The sequence below is a fragment of the Anomaloglossus baeobatrachus genome, chromosome 2 (genome assembly GCF_048569485.1).
Source record: "Anomaloglossus baeobatrachus isolate aAnoBae1 chromosome 2, aAnoBae1.hap1, whole genome shotgun sequence".
Lineage (NCBI taxonomy): Eukaryota > Metazoa > Chordata > Amphibia > Anura > Aromobatidae > Anomaloglossus > Anomaloglossus baeobatrachus.
In genome coordinates, this window is record NC_134354.1 from 403,468,535 (window position 1) to 403,482,271 (window position 13,737).

A 13,737-nucleotide genomic window follows, 5' to 3' on the forward strand; every position below is an offset into this window, starting at 1 on the left:
GCCAAATGGCATTCATCCACGAATATTGAGGGAATTGAGCTCCGTAATCGACAGACCGCTGTATCTCATCTTTTTAGACTCACTTGTAACAGGGTTGGTGCCTCAGGATTGGAGGATTGCTGATGTGGTACCGATATTTAAGAAAGGTAAGAGGGTAGATCCAGGCAACTACAGTCCAGTAAGCCTGACATCAGTAGTATGTAAAGTTTGAGGGCATTTTAAGGGATGACATGCAAAAATATATTGCAGAAAATAATATAATAACTGACAGCATGGATTCATGAAAGAAAAGTCATGTCTAACCAATCTGTTGGGGTTTTATGAGGGGGTAAGTGCAAACCTGGATATTGGTAATGCAGCTGATGTGATTTATTTGGACTTTGCAAAGGCATTTGATACTGTACCACATAATAGCCTTATACTAAAGCTTCAGAAGCAAGGACTAGGGGAAACTATATGCAACTGGGTAAGGAATTGGCTAAAAGATAGGAAACAAAGAGTAGTCCTAAATGGTACATTCTCTAAATGGGCTATAGTCAGCAGTGGGGTGCCGCAGGGATCTGTGCTAGGACCAATTCTTTTTAATCTCTTTATTAAAGGGGTGGTTCACCCATATTTTTTATTGTCTAGATCGCTATTATATTGAGAAACAATGTTTCTCTCAAATACCTTATGTTGTCAATAGTGCCTGTGAGAGGCGCTATTGCAGACCGCTGCTCCCCGTCCAGTGATGTACCCGTCCAATGCTGCCACGTCACATCCGTGCGGCCGGCTGCGTTCTGAGCCCATCTTCTCCCTGCTCCTCCTCCCTCCTCCCTCACAGCGCGTCTCTTGCTTGCAGCGTTCTGCGAGGAGGGAGGGGGGAGCAGGAGATGTGCCGTGCGAGGAGGGAGGGGGGAAGGGGGAGCAGGAGACGCGTCGTGCTGCTGTGCTAGGAGGGAGGAGGGAGGAGGAGGGGGGAGCAGATGGGCTGTGACAAGCGGTGAAACGCCGCTCACAGCTCAGAGTCTGGAAGAAGACTGTAGCCGGCCGCACGGATGTGACGTGGCAGCATTGGACGGGTACGTCACTGGACGGGGAGCAGCGGTCTGCAATAGCGCCTCTCACAGGCACTATTGACAACACAAGGTATTTGAGAGAAACATTGTTTCTCAATATAATATCGATCTAGACAATAAAAAATATGGGTGAACCACCCCTTTAATGACCTTGTGGATGGGATTGATAGTAAAGTGTCAGTCTTTGCTGATGACACCAAACTATGTAGGATATTAAAAACTGACCTTGATAGTACAATATTACAAAAAGATCTGGATAAGATGTCAGAATGGGCAGATACTTGGCAAATGAGATTTAATGTTGATAAATGTAAAGTAATGCACCTAGGACGGAGTAATCCTATAGCTGTGTATACATTAAATGGAAGTAAACTCGGGACTACAGAACAGGAGAAGGACTTGGGTATTCTCATTACAAATAAGCTGAGCAGCAGCACTCAAACAAGATTCTAGGGTGTATAAAAAGAGAGATTAGATCCCGTGATCCCAACGTATTGTTACCCCTCTATAAATCACTTGTAAGGCCACATCTGGAATATGGGATCCAGTTTTGGGCTCCACATTTTAAAAAGGATATTCATAAGTTAGGGTCAGTTCAAAGGCGGCTAACTAGACTAATACAAGGAATGGAAGGCCTCACATATGATGACAGGTTGAAAAAGTTAGATATGTTTAGCTTAGAAAAAAGACGTCTCAGAGGAGATCTCATTTATATGTATAAATACATGTGTGGTCAATATAAAGGACTGGCACATGACTTATTTCTTCCAAAGACAATACTAAGGACTAGGGGGCACTCACTGCGAGTGGAAGAAAGGCGATTCCGACAGCTAAAAAGGAAAGGGTTCTTTACAGTTAGAGCAGTCAGACTGTGGAATGCCCTACCACAAGAGGTAGTAATGGCAGACACTATAACAGCTTTTAAAAAAGGGCTGAATGATTTCCTCAGTACACACAACATTATTGGTTATAAGTGACTTTGTGACCAAATGTAGAACTGGTGGAGGAAGGTTGAACTAGATGGACCTAGGTCTTATTTCAACCTAAGTAACTATGTAACAATGCCCACAAATGTAATATATAAAGGTTCCCTCTGCCTAAATACAATATGCTGACCGTTAATATGGCACTTGGTATCTCCCTGTGTGCTTTGCATGGCACTGTGGTACAGATTTTTCCCCTGTAGATATTCAGAAATTTTTTATTTTATTTATTTCTTTGTCGCTCCTAATTGGGAGACCCAGACAATTGGGTGTATAGCTATGCCTCCGGAGGCCACACAAAGTATTACACTAAAAGTGTAAAGCCCCTCCCCTTCAGCCTATACACCCCCCGTACTGCTACGGGCTCATCAGTTTTTATGCTTTGTGCGAACGGCTCCCTCCTCTCCCCAGGACGCTGGCAGCCATTCCTCTCAGCTCTGCTAACGCTGGAGAGGAGAGACAAGCTCAAAGAGACCCAGGCAGGAATTCTGGTGCCCACACAAACGCTTTGCGCAGGCGGTAAGCAGCACCTGTGGTGCTGGCCCCACTAGTGCAGAAGTGTATTTATAGTTTATATGATTATAGTCTATACTTTACACTGTAGGGTGCACTGTTGATTTGTGGCTATTTACCCTCCTGTATTGCTCAGAGGAGACAACAGCATGTCGTCCACAAATAGCAAGGGTGCCATGGCACAGACTTACTATGCTGCCTGTGCAGCATGTACGGCTATACTGCCGGCAGGTTCCACTGACCCTCATTGTGTGCAATGCTCGGCCCCTGTGGCACTTTCTCAGCCGGAGCCTCTGCTAGGGGTGGCCCAGGGAGAACCACCTGTTAACACTGTCCAGGTGACAGGGACGGAGTTTGCAGTTTTTACTGAAAGACTTTCTGAGACTATGGCTAAGATATTAGAAGCCTTGCAGTCCAGGCCGGCATCTCAAGCCATGGGCACTGTGGAATCATTGCCCCCTGGTCCCCCTCAGTTGGAACAGCAATGTCTTCCCGGGGTGTCTCATGGATCCCAGGGTGAGGTCTCTGACACGGACCGCAGCCCCAGACCGACTAAGCGAGCTCGCTATGAAATTCTCTTGACATCATCACAATGTTCAGGGTCTCAGCGAGAGGACTCTCTGTATGATGAAGCGGAGGTAGCTGATCAGGATTCTGATCCTGAAGCCGCTCTCAACCTTGATACTCCTGATGGGGACGCCATAGTGAATGATCTTATTGCGTCCATCAATGAAATGTTGAATATTTCTCCCTCAGCTCCTCCAGTGGAGGAGTCAGCCTCTCAGCAGGAGAAATTCCGTTTCAGGTTTCCCAAGCGTACAAAGAGTATGTTTCTGGACCACTCTGACTTCAGAGAGGCAGTCCAGAAACACCGAGATTGTCCAGATAAGCGTTTTTCCAAGCGCCTTAAGGATACACGTTACCCTTTTCCCCCTGACGTGGTCAAGGGCTGGACTCAGTGTCCCAAGGTGGATCCTCCAATCTCCAGACTGGCGGCTAGATCCATAGTTGCAGTGGAAGATGGAGCTTCACTCAAGGATGCCACTGACAGACAGATGGAGCTCTGGTTGAAATCCATCTATGAAGCTATCGGCGCGTCTTTTGCACCAGCATTCGCAGCCGTATGGGCACTCCAAGCTATCTCAGCTGGTCAGGCGCAAATTGACGCACTCACGTACGTCTGCGCCGCAGGTGGCGTCCATAACCTCTCAAACGTCGGCATTAGCGTCCTACGCTATTAATGCTGTCCTGGACTCTGCGACCCGTACGGCGGTTGCAGCCGCCAGTTCGGTGGTAATACGCAGGGCCTTGTGGCTGCGGGAATGGAAGGCAGATTCGGCTTCCAAAAAGTGCTTAACTGGATTGCCATTTTCTGGCGACCGTTTGTTTGGTGAGAGATTGGATGAAATCATCAAACAATACAAGGGAAAGGAAACATCCTTACCCCAAGCCAAACCAAAAACACCCCAACAGAGGAGGGGACAGTCGAGGTTTCGGTCCTTTCGGGGTGCGGGCAGGTCACAATTCTCCTCGTCCAAAAGGCCTCAGAAGGATCAGAGGAACGCCGACGCATGGCGGTCTAAATCACGCCCTAAAAAGACCGCCGGAGGTGCCGCTACCAAGGCGGCTTCCTCATGACTTACGGCCTCCTCACACCGCATCCTCGGTCGGTGGCAGGCTCTCCCGCTTTTGCGACACCTGGCTGCCACAAGTAAAAGACCGTTGGGTGAGAGACATTTTGTCTCACGGTTACAGGATAGAGTTCAGCTCTCGTCCTCCGACTCGATTCTTCAGAACATCTCCGCCTCCCGAGCGAGCCGAGGCTCTTCTGCAGGCGGTGGGCATTCTGAAGGCAGAAGGAGTGGTGGTCCCGGTTCCTCTTCAGCAACAGGGTCACGGTTTCTACTCCAACCTGTTTGTGGTTCCAAGGAAGGACGGGTCCTTCCGTCCTGTTTTGGACCTAAAACTGCTCAACAAACACGTAAGGACCAGGCGGTTCCGGATGGAATCCCTCCGCTCCGTCATCGCCTCAATGTCCCAAGGAGATTTCCTAGCATCGATCGATATCAAGGATGCTTATCTCCACGTACCAATTGCTCCAGAGCATCAGCGCTTCCTGCGCTTCGCCATAGGAGACGAACACCTTCAGTTCGCGGCACTGCCGTTCGGCCTGGCGACAGCCCCAAGGGTTTTCACCAAGGTCATGGCTACAGTAGTTGCGGTCCTCCACTCTCAGGGTCACTCAGTGATACCTTACTTAGACGATCTGCTGGTCAAGGCACCCTCTCAAGAGGCATGCCAACACAGCCTCAACGTTACTCTGGAGATTCTCCAGAGTTTCGGGTGGATCATCAATTTTCCAAAGTCAAATCTGACACCGGTCCAATCACTGACATATCTTGGCATGGAGTTTCATACTCTTCCAGCGATAGTGAAGCTTCCGCTGGACAAACAGCGTTCACTACACACAGGGGTGCAATCTCTCCTTCAAGGTCGGTCACACCCCTTGAGGCGCCTCATGCACTTCCTGGGGAAGATGGTGGCAGCAATGGAAGCAGTCCCTTTCGCGCAGTTTCACCTGCGTCCTCTTCAATGGGACATCCTACGCAAGTGGGACAGGAGGCCGACGTCCCTAGACAGGAACGTCTCCCTCTCTCAAGCAACCAAAGCTTCCCTTCGGTGGTGGCTTCTTCCCACCTCATTATCGAAAGGGAAATCCTTCCTACCCCCATCCTGGGCGGTGGTCACGACGGACGCGAGCCTGTCAGGGTGGGGAGCAGTTTTTCTCCACCACAGGGCTCAGGGTACGTGGACTCAGCAAGAGTCCTCACTTCAGATCAATGTTCTGGAGATCAGGGCAGTGTATCTTGCCCTAAAAGCGTTCCAGCAGTGGCTGGAAGGCAAGCAGATCCGAATTCAGTCGGACAACTCCACAGCGGTGGCTTACATCAACCACCAAGGTGGGACACGCAGTCGGCAAGCCTTTCAGGAAGTCCGGAGGATTCTGCTGTGGGTGGAAGCCACAGCATCCACCATATCCGCAGTTCACATCCCGGGCGTAGAAAACTGGGAAGCAGACTTTCTCAGTCGCCAGGGCATGGACGCAGGGGAATGGTCCCTTCACCCGGACGTGTTTCAGGAGATCTGTTGCCGCTGGGGGATGCCGGACGTCGACCTAATGGCGTCACGGCACAACAACAAGGTCCCAACATTCATGGCTCGATCTCAAGATCACAGAGCTCTGGCGGCAGACGCCTTAGTTCAGGATTGGTCACAGTTTCAGCTTCCTTATGTGTTTCTTCCTCTGGCTCTGTTGCCCAGAGTGTTACGCAAGATAAGGGCCGACTGCCGCCGCGCCATCCTCGTCGCTCCGGACTGGCCGAGGAGGTCGTGGTACCCGGATCTGTGGCATCTCACGGTCGGCCAACCGTGGGCACTGCCAGACCGACCAGATTTGCTGTCTCAAGGGCCGTTTTTCCATCTGAATTCTGCGGCCCTCAACCTGACTGTGTGGCCATTGAGTCCTGGATCCTAGCGTCTTCAGGATTATCTCAAGAGGTCATTGCCACTATGAGACAGGCTAGGAAACCAACGTCCGCCAAGATCTACCACAGGACGTGGAAAATATTCCTGTCGTGGTGCTCTGCTCAGGCGTTTTCTCCCTGGCCATTTGCCTTGCCCACTTTTCATCTCAATCAGGACATCTCCTTACCCTCGTTTTGTCCTCATCCAGTTCACCAATGTGAAAAGGATTTGCACTTGTTAGATCTGGTGAGAGCACTCAGACTCTACATTTCTCGTACGGCGCCCCTGCGCCGCTCCGATGCTCTCTTTGTCCTTGTCGCTGGCCAGCGTAAAGGGACACAAGCTTCCAAATCAACCCTGGCTCGGTGGATCAAGGAACCAATTCTCGAAGCTTACCGTTCCTCGGGGCTTCCGGTTCCCTCAGGACTGAAGGCCCATTCTACCAGGGCCGTGGGAGCGTCCTGGGCCTTGCGACACCAGGCTACGGCTCAGCAGATGTGTCAGGCAGCTACCTGGTCGAGCCTGCACACTTTCACGAAACACTATCAGGTGCATACCTATGCTTCGGCAGATGCCAGCCTAGGTAGGCGAGTCCTTCAGGCGGCAGTTGCACACCTGTAGGACGGAGCCGTTACGGCTCTATTATGAGGTATTATTTACCCACCCAGGGACTGCTTTTGGACGTCCCAATTGTCTGGGTCTCCCAATTAGGAGCGACAAAGAAGAAGGGAATTTTGTTTACTTACCGTAAATTCCTTTTCTTCTAGCTCCAATTGGGAGACCCAGCACCCGCCCCTGTTTTTTGTATACACATGTTGTTCATGTTAAATGGTTTCAGTTCTCCGATATTCCTTCGGATTGAATTTACTTTAAACCAGTTTATAATTTTTTCCTCCTTCTGGCTTTTGCACCAAAACTGATGAGCCCGTAGCAGTACGGGGGGTGTATAGGCTGAAGGGGAGGGGCTTTACACTTTTAGTGTAATACTTTGTGTGGCCTCCGGAGGCATAGCTATACACCCAATTGTCTGGGTCTCCCAATTGGAGCTAGAAGAAAAGGAATTTACGGTAAGTAAACAAAATTCCCTTCTTTTCAATGTCTAAATTTAAGGTATGTGGATGCGATCGTTTTTTTGGTTTTTTTTTTTACAACACAAAGGTTATAATGAGCTGACTAAAGCCGTGGCAGCCAAGCTCTTTTGATTTAAAATCCGAATGCTGCCAGGAGGAATAAACTTAATTTCCACCCAGCAACTGAGCTCTTAGTGTGGGTGCCGGGCTGAGTCAGAACACTATTAACCGAAAGATTAACCCAATATCTGCAGGTTAACATACATACATATTTATTTTTTACATGAAACGTTTCCTTTAAGAGATATAGATCGATTATATATTTTTATATCTAAAAAAAGCAATATATTAATATAGATATACAGGAAAAAAATTATATATTAAGGTAATTTCTCCCATTTTCTTAGTTTTTGGGATTCATCTGTTTAAGTTGAGAAAGAGGGGAAAAATAAAATCTGTATAATACATGTAGCTTCCACAACTTAATAGTTGTCTGTTTACTAGAGCTGGGTGGACTTGCAGAAAACAGGACCGGCGGGTCCCCGCTAAATTTAAAAAAAAATCCGGATAGGGAGTATGCGAGCGCGCTGTACTTAGATCCGTCATGGTGGCGAGCTGCTTTCATGTCACACATTTGCTTCCGGAGCCGACAATTAACCCTCATTAAATATTTCACTGCTTTCCCCACCCACCAGTGCGTGTAATTGGCTGCACCCTGAGTGTCAGCTGACTGCAACCAATCACAGGCGCTAGGACAGCCGGTGGGCGGAGAAAGTAGTGCAACTGTCCGCGGCTCAGTATCATGGTATAAAAATAAATGACTAAATAAAACAATCGGTGCAGGGTCCCCGTATTCTGATACCAGAACAGATAAAGCACACTGTTTCAGGCTGCAGCCCCAGCTGTCAGGCTTTATCATGGCTATATATCAAAATAAGGCCAGGACCCGTAGAAGCACAAGGATGTGCAAAACAGCAGTCGTCCATTAGGGAGCCTGCACTCTGCTCTCTCCCCGCTACTTTTAACTGCACATGATGATGGAATAAAGCACTTTGGAATATTGGATGGTGTTTGACTAGATTTCTGCTTCCTGGACATAAGTATGACGTGCTCGCTTCATTTTTTTTTTTTTTTTTTTTTTAACCTTGAGTGCTGGATCCGGATCAAACAGCTGCAATCCTGGGCCCGGCGCCCGGGAAACTTTGAAACCGCGCCGATCTGGACTTTTAGGCCTAAGCCACACGGCAAGAAAATTGGTGTGAGTGGAGTGCGATAAAACATTGCATTCTACTCGGACCAATTCCAGCATGTGTGTCAGCGCACGAGCGATTATTTTCTCAGCCCTAATCGGACCAAGAAAACAATCGCTGCATGCTGCAACTGTAATGTGCGACTCTTTTCTCTCACACCCAATCAAGTGTATGGGGCGAAAGAAAGATCACACTGCACTCCAGTGTACTGTGCGTGCAGTGCGAGAATGGCAATAGTTGGCTACGGGGGAGAGAAGACTCTTCACCCCCCCCCCCACCCCTCTCAGAGCCGGCCCGCCCCCCCGCAGTTGAGGTCAGCTCGCACGGTCGGACCTCAGTAGCAGGGACACTTGCATGACACCCGGCTCTGCTGTACTGCCAGCGTGAGCCGAGTGTCATGTGAGCATCGCACTAGTGCCCTGTGTGGCCCCAGCCTTTACAGTCTGGGTCTGCCCAGCTCTACTGTTTACCAATAGGGTGACTATCTTCAGTCAAAGTGAACCTGGAATCTTTGTATAGAAAAGGGGAAAACAAAAACAAAACTTGCTCTTAAACTTCACATTTACTTTCTTAAAGGAAATCTATCATGTAAAAAAATAAAAAAAAAAACAAAAACCTGCAGCTATGGAATTAATAGCCTTCTGAACTGTCCCGACACCTGCACGGAGACAAATTGAGAACAAGTGAAGTTCAGAGAGCGCCGACCAATTGCTCAGTATAAGGCTGGGTTCAGACGTCCGTGTTTAATCATGTACCAGTCACACGCATGGTTATGGTCACATGTGTGTCACACGTACCGGGTAAAACACGTGTCTCTGCAATGAAAAGATGTTCTATATTTACCTGTATCCAGCGATGCTGTCTCCGGCTTTGTTGCTGCCTCCCGCTCCTGACCCCCACTCATTATTTTCATTGATTATTCAACGGCCGAGGCTTTGGAAGCCGGAGCATCATGGGGACAGCGTCGGAGACAGCACAGCCGAGGACAGCATCGCCGGTGACAGGTGAGTATAGAGCAGTTTGTGCAGTGACATCCAGGGGGTCATTGGAGTTTCCAATGCACTTTCATGAACCCCTGGAAGTCACCATCGTGACACTCGCTGTAGTGCAGTTGCCGCAGGGGTGTCATCGGAGTTCATTGGGAAATCCGATGACCTGGATGTCTCTATATATACACACACACACATTCACACACTCACTCACTCACTCGGCAGGACATGTCTCTGTGGCGCCCCTGACCTGGTCAGGCACCACTGAGTACTGCACCCATGCTGGGGACAGTACAATACAGGTAATCCAGAAGGCTGACCGAGGTGTGACTACACAGGCGCATAGTGATCAGGTCTCACACATGTACCTTTGAGAGGACCCCTGGGGATCCCAGGAGGGGGCAAAGCCTTCACCTCCACTGGAATAGTGGAGGGGGCCAAAAGCCTCCATCTCCTCTCAAGGGGTGTGGTAAGAGAGCCTGGTTGCTAGGTGGCGTAGGCAAGAACAGGAGAGGAGGAGCAGTGAGCCAGTTCAGTGCAGAGTCCAGGGAGCTCCGAGAGGGAGCTGAGCCCTACCCCTGGGGCTGTTGCAGTCTGACAGCGTCCGCGCAGTGGCTACCGACGGGGGAGAACGGTCACCTAGGAGTGCTACCCGAAACCCATCTCCAGCTAGAGAGAGAGCACAGAGTGGGAAGTAAGGAGACTGCTAGGGAGTACCAGGCCCAAACGGGCGGCAGATCCCGGAGCGGGGATAGATCCACCTTTCCCTGCTAAACCTGCCGGTGTGGGGCCCTCAAAGCCCACACCACAACACCCAAAAGCCGCAGCCACGTAGCCACAGTTAGGGCCCATAGTTCACAGGAGGCAAGCAGCTGGAGTGATCTGGCCCAGGCAACAAGCAAACGGCAAACGAAGGGGAGAGAGGCTTCAGCAACTTCCCTGGGTGACCCCCATAGGGACTAAAAGTCGGGGTTACCCCAAACCACCAAGGGCTAAGGAAGGCGAGTTGGTAGTCACCATCAGAAGTCAGCCTGAAGGATACCTGGTTCCCGCCTGGTTCATCCCAGCTACGCCCGGGTTACTCACCCTGCCACCTGAAGTGAGTAAAACCCCTGAAAGACATCCTGCGTGTGTGGAGTTATTCTGCGCCTTGTGGTACTACGCACCTACACAGGGCCCTGGGGCTTGCCTCACTCTCAGGAGGCTATTACAACTAACTGCACCCACCATCAGCCCCAGGCATCCCTTAACCTGCAGTGCCGGTCCCCACTGACCGCAATTCTGAGAGTGGCGTCACGACAATCAAAACAGAAGATTTTCCTACCAGTGACAGGATCTAGCCGAGTGGAGTCCCTGAAGGTAATGCACCGATACAGCGTTCTCGGGGCCTCACATCTGGTGTCACGAACAGGATAAGGACTAGACCTGTCCAGACAGGTGACCATGTGCCTGGGCGGTCCGCTTGAAAAATTGGAAGCGCCGCCATATTGCCACCATGAAAAGCGCGCTGAAAAACAACAGCAGCCCGCGCTGGGAGAAGTTGCCGCCCACGAAGAGGTGTGGCTACCCAGAGATCCCCTGCAGAGTTCTGACCTCGCTTGTGAAGAGAGCGGAAGCGTCCAGAGACGGCGGAACGGAAAAGAAGCCAGCAGCTTGTTGTTAGAGGAAATGGCGTCTGAATGCAGAGACCCAGAGCCAGGCTCCGCTGCCTGGTGGTGTCGGGAGCTTGCCGAGTTCTGCGAACAACTGGAAGCCAGGATCGGAAGGCAGATCAGAGAGGGACGTGCGGAGTTCCTGGGGATGACCGCGGCGGTTCAGGCCTATGAAGGGAGAGCCGCGCGCCGAGTGCCAGACCGGACGGCGACGACTCAGACCCCGATGCTGCCACCGATGGGTGAGTCCAGTGATGCCCCTGCCAGCGCGAGTGCCCCGACCCCTGCTGCCACGCCCGCGGTCCCTGAAGAGGCGCCCGGCGCGGCGACGCTGATCCAGGCCGCAGCCATGCCAGGCGCGGCCCGCCAAGCCCAGGCCGCCGCAGCGATGCCCTGCTCGGCCCACCGAGACCCGGTCCCTGCAGCAACGCCCAGTCCGTCCCGCCAAGCACCGGCCACGGTAGCGATGCCCGCTAAGGCTCCGGCTGCGACAGAAACGCCCATCCAGGCCGCCGCCATGCCAGGCGCGGCCCGCCAAGACCAGGCCGCCGCCATATCGGGCGCGGCCCGCCAAGAAAAGACAGACGTACCATTGTTTACCCCGGCCTGCAAGGCCAGAGCAGACACCGCTCCCCAGTCTAAGGAAGTCCCTGCTAGGAAGTCCCTGGTAGGTGAGGACCCCGCATACTGGCAGCTGAAGGCTGACCTGGAGGCCAAGTTCCCACAGGAGATGGTGGACCGGTACATGCTCCCTCCGCATACCCCCAAGACGACTCCTGCAGCAACCATGCCAAAGAGATCCCCGCCTGGGCCGGCTGAAGAGCACCCATCCCCAGCACTGCCACCACCGGAGTGCTCAGCAGAACTAAGGGGGAGGGGAGGCCAGGAAGCTGAGAAGCTGACTCCAGAGCCATCCGCACTGGATCCATACCCAGAGCCGGAGATGTTGCCATATTCCCGCTGGGATGAGGAAGACCTAACACCGTCTGCTGAAGAAGATCTACCCAAAAGCCTCACCTGGGAGCTTGTAAGCTGTACCTCGCAGAATCCAGCCCGCAAGACACGGCGCCGTAACAGAACCCAGTCTTTCCCTGCACCGCAGTCCCCAGAGCAGAAAGATGAAATAACGGCCAGAGACTTAGAGGAGAAACAGTTCCTGAGAAGGGCCAAAGCCCAGGTCAGAGGACCCCTTTGTCGAGGAGTAGTAGAAGATTTTAGCCTAAAATCAGGATACGGCTTCATAGTAGCACCTGGTATGAAAGAAGGCATTTTTGTCAACAGAAGAGACGTTAGAGCTCATTTGCCCAGAGGACATCCTGGAAGGAACCTAAGGATGGGAGACAGTGCAGTTTACCATGCATCAAGGAGAACGAGGCTGGTATGCCCTAGATGTTACGCCATGTCCTAAAGAAAAAGAAACCGACACGGATGATGAAAAAGACCGAGAAAGCAGCAGGTGCCGCAGCCCTACAGGCCCAAGCCCTGGTGAGGAGGAATCTGCATAAAGTAAGAAGTACAACAAGTTACTGTTTTGACCAGTTTGAAGTTTTGCAACGTTAATGTTTAAGCAATGTGCCCACATAAACTAATGTGAGAAATGAACCTTAAGGCTATGAACTGGCTATAGCCACAAACTCTCGCAGTGTAAATAGTTACACCAGAGGGCACCACCACCACCAGAGTCAGCCTGTTTAGGGGCTTGGCTCGTCTGCAACCAGGGAGCACGTCCGTATATAGGGCCTTGGCTTACCTGCAACCAGAGAGCATGCCTGTTTATGGGGCCTGGCTCTCCACCACAAAGAGGGTACCTGGTCAGCACCAACTGTGAAGGCCGCCTCTGGATCCTGCCAGAAGTGGCTGAAGGCGCGGCTTCACCAGGCCAGGTATGCCCTGAAGACCACCAGCCCATGAAAGCCGCCTCTACATCCTGCCAGAAGTGGCTGAAGGCGCGGCCAACAGGAGAGGCAGATTGGAGGAAAGGTCTGGGGAAACGGATGGCCCAGACCTGGTTACCAAAAGGACCGGTGACCTGCCTCCTGAAAGGGTTTGGGTGGGTTAACGGACTTGTGGGTGGAGGGTGGTGATGTATGGTACCTGGTGGTTTTAAATGTTTTACCATGTTTTACTGTTTTATGCATTTTAAAATGTTGTCTTGCAGCCCGAGGACGTGCTGGTGATAACTAAGGGGGAATGTGGCGCCCCTGACCTGGTCAGGCACCACTGAGTACTGCACCCATGCTGGGGACAGTACAATACAGGTAATCCAGAAGGCTGACCGAGGTGTGACTACACAGGCGCATAGTGATCAGGTCTCACACATGTACCTTTGAGAGGACCCCTGGGGATCCCAGGAGGGGGCAAAGCCTTCACCTCCACTGGAATAGTGGAGGGGGCCAAAAGCCTCCATCTCCTCTCAAGGGGTGTGGTAAGAGAGCCTGGTTGCTAGGTGGCGTAGGCAAGAACAGGAGAGGAGGAGCAGTGAGCCAGTTCAGTGCAGAGTCCAGGGAGCTCCGAGAGGGAGCTGACCCCTACCCCTGGGGCTGTTGCAGTCTGACAGCGTCCGCGCAGTGGCTACCGACGGGGGAGAACGGTCACCTAGGAGTGCTACCCGAAACCCATCTCCAGCTAGAGAGAGAGCACAGAGTGGGAAGTAAGGAGACTGCTAGGGAGTACCAGGCCCAAACGGGCGGCAGATCC

At 51.7% G+C, this 13,737-nt stretch overlaps 1 long non-coding RNA gene across 1 annotated transcript in view; it reads right to left on the reverse strand.

The window, feature by feature from the left end:
* Window positions 1-13,737, reverse strand: part of LOC142291528 (uncharacterized) — a 130,960-nt gene that overhangs the window by 3,275 nt on the left and 113,948 nt on the right. The gene's annotated exons all lie outside the window — the stretch shown is intronic.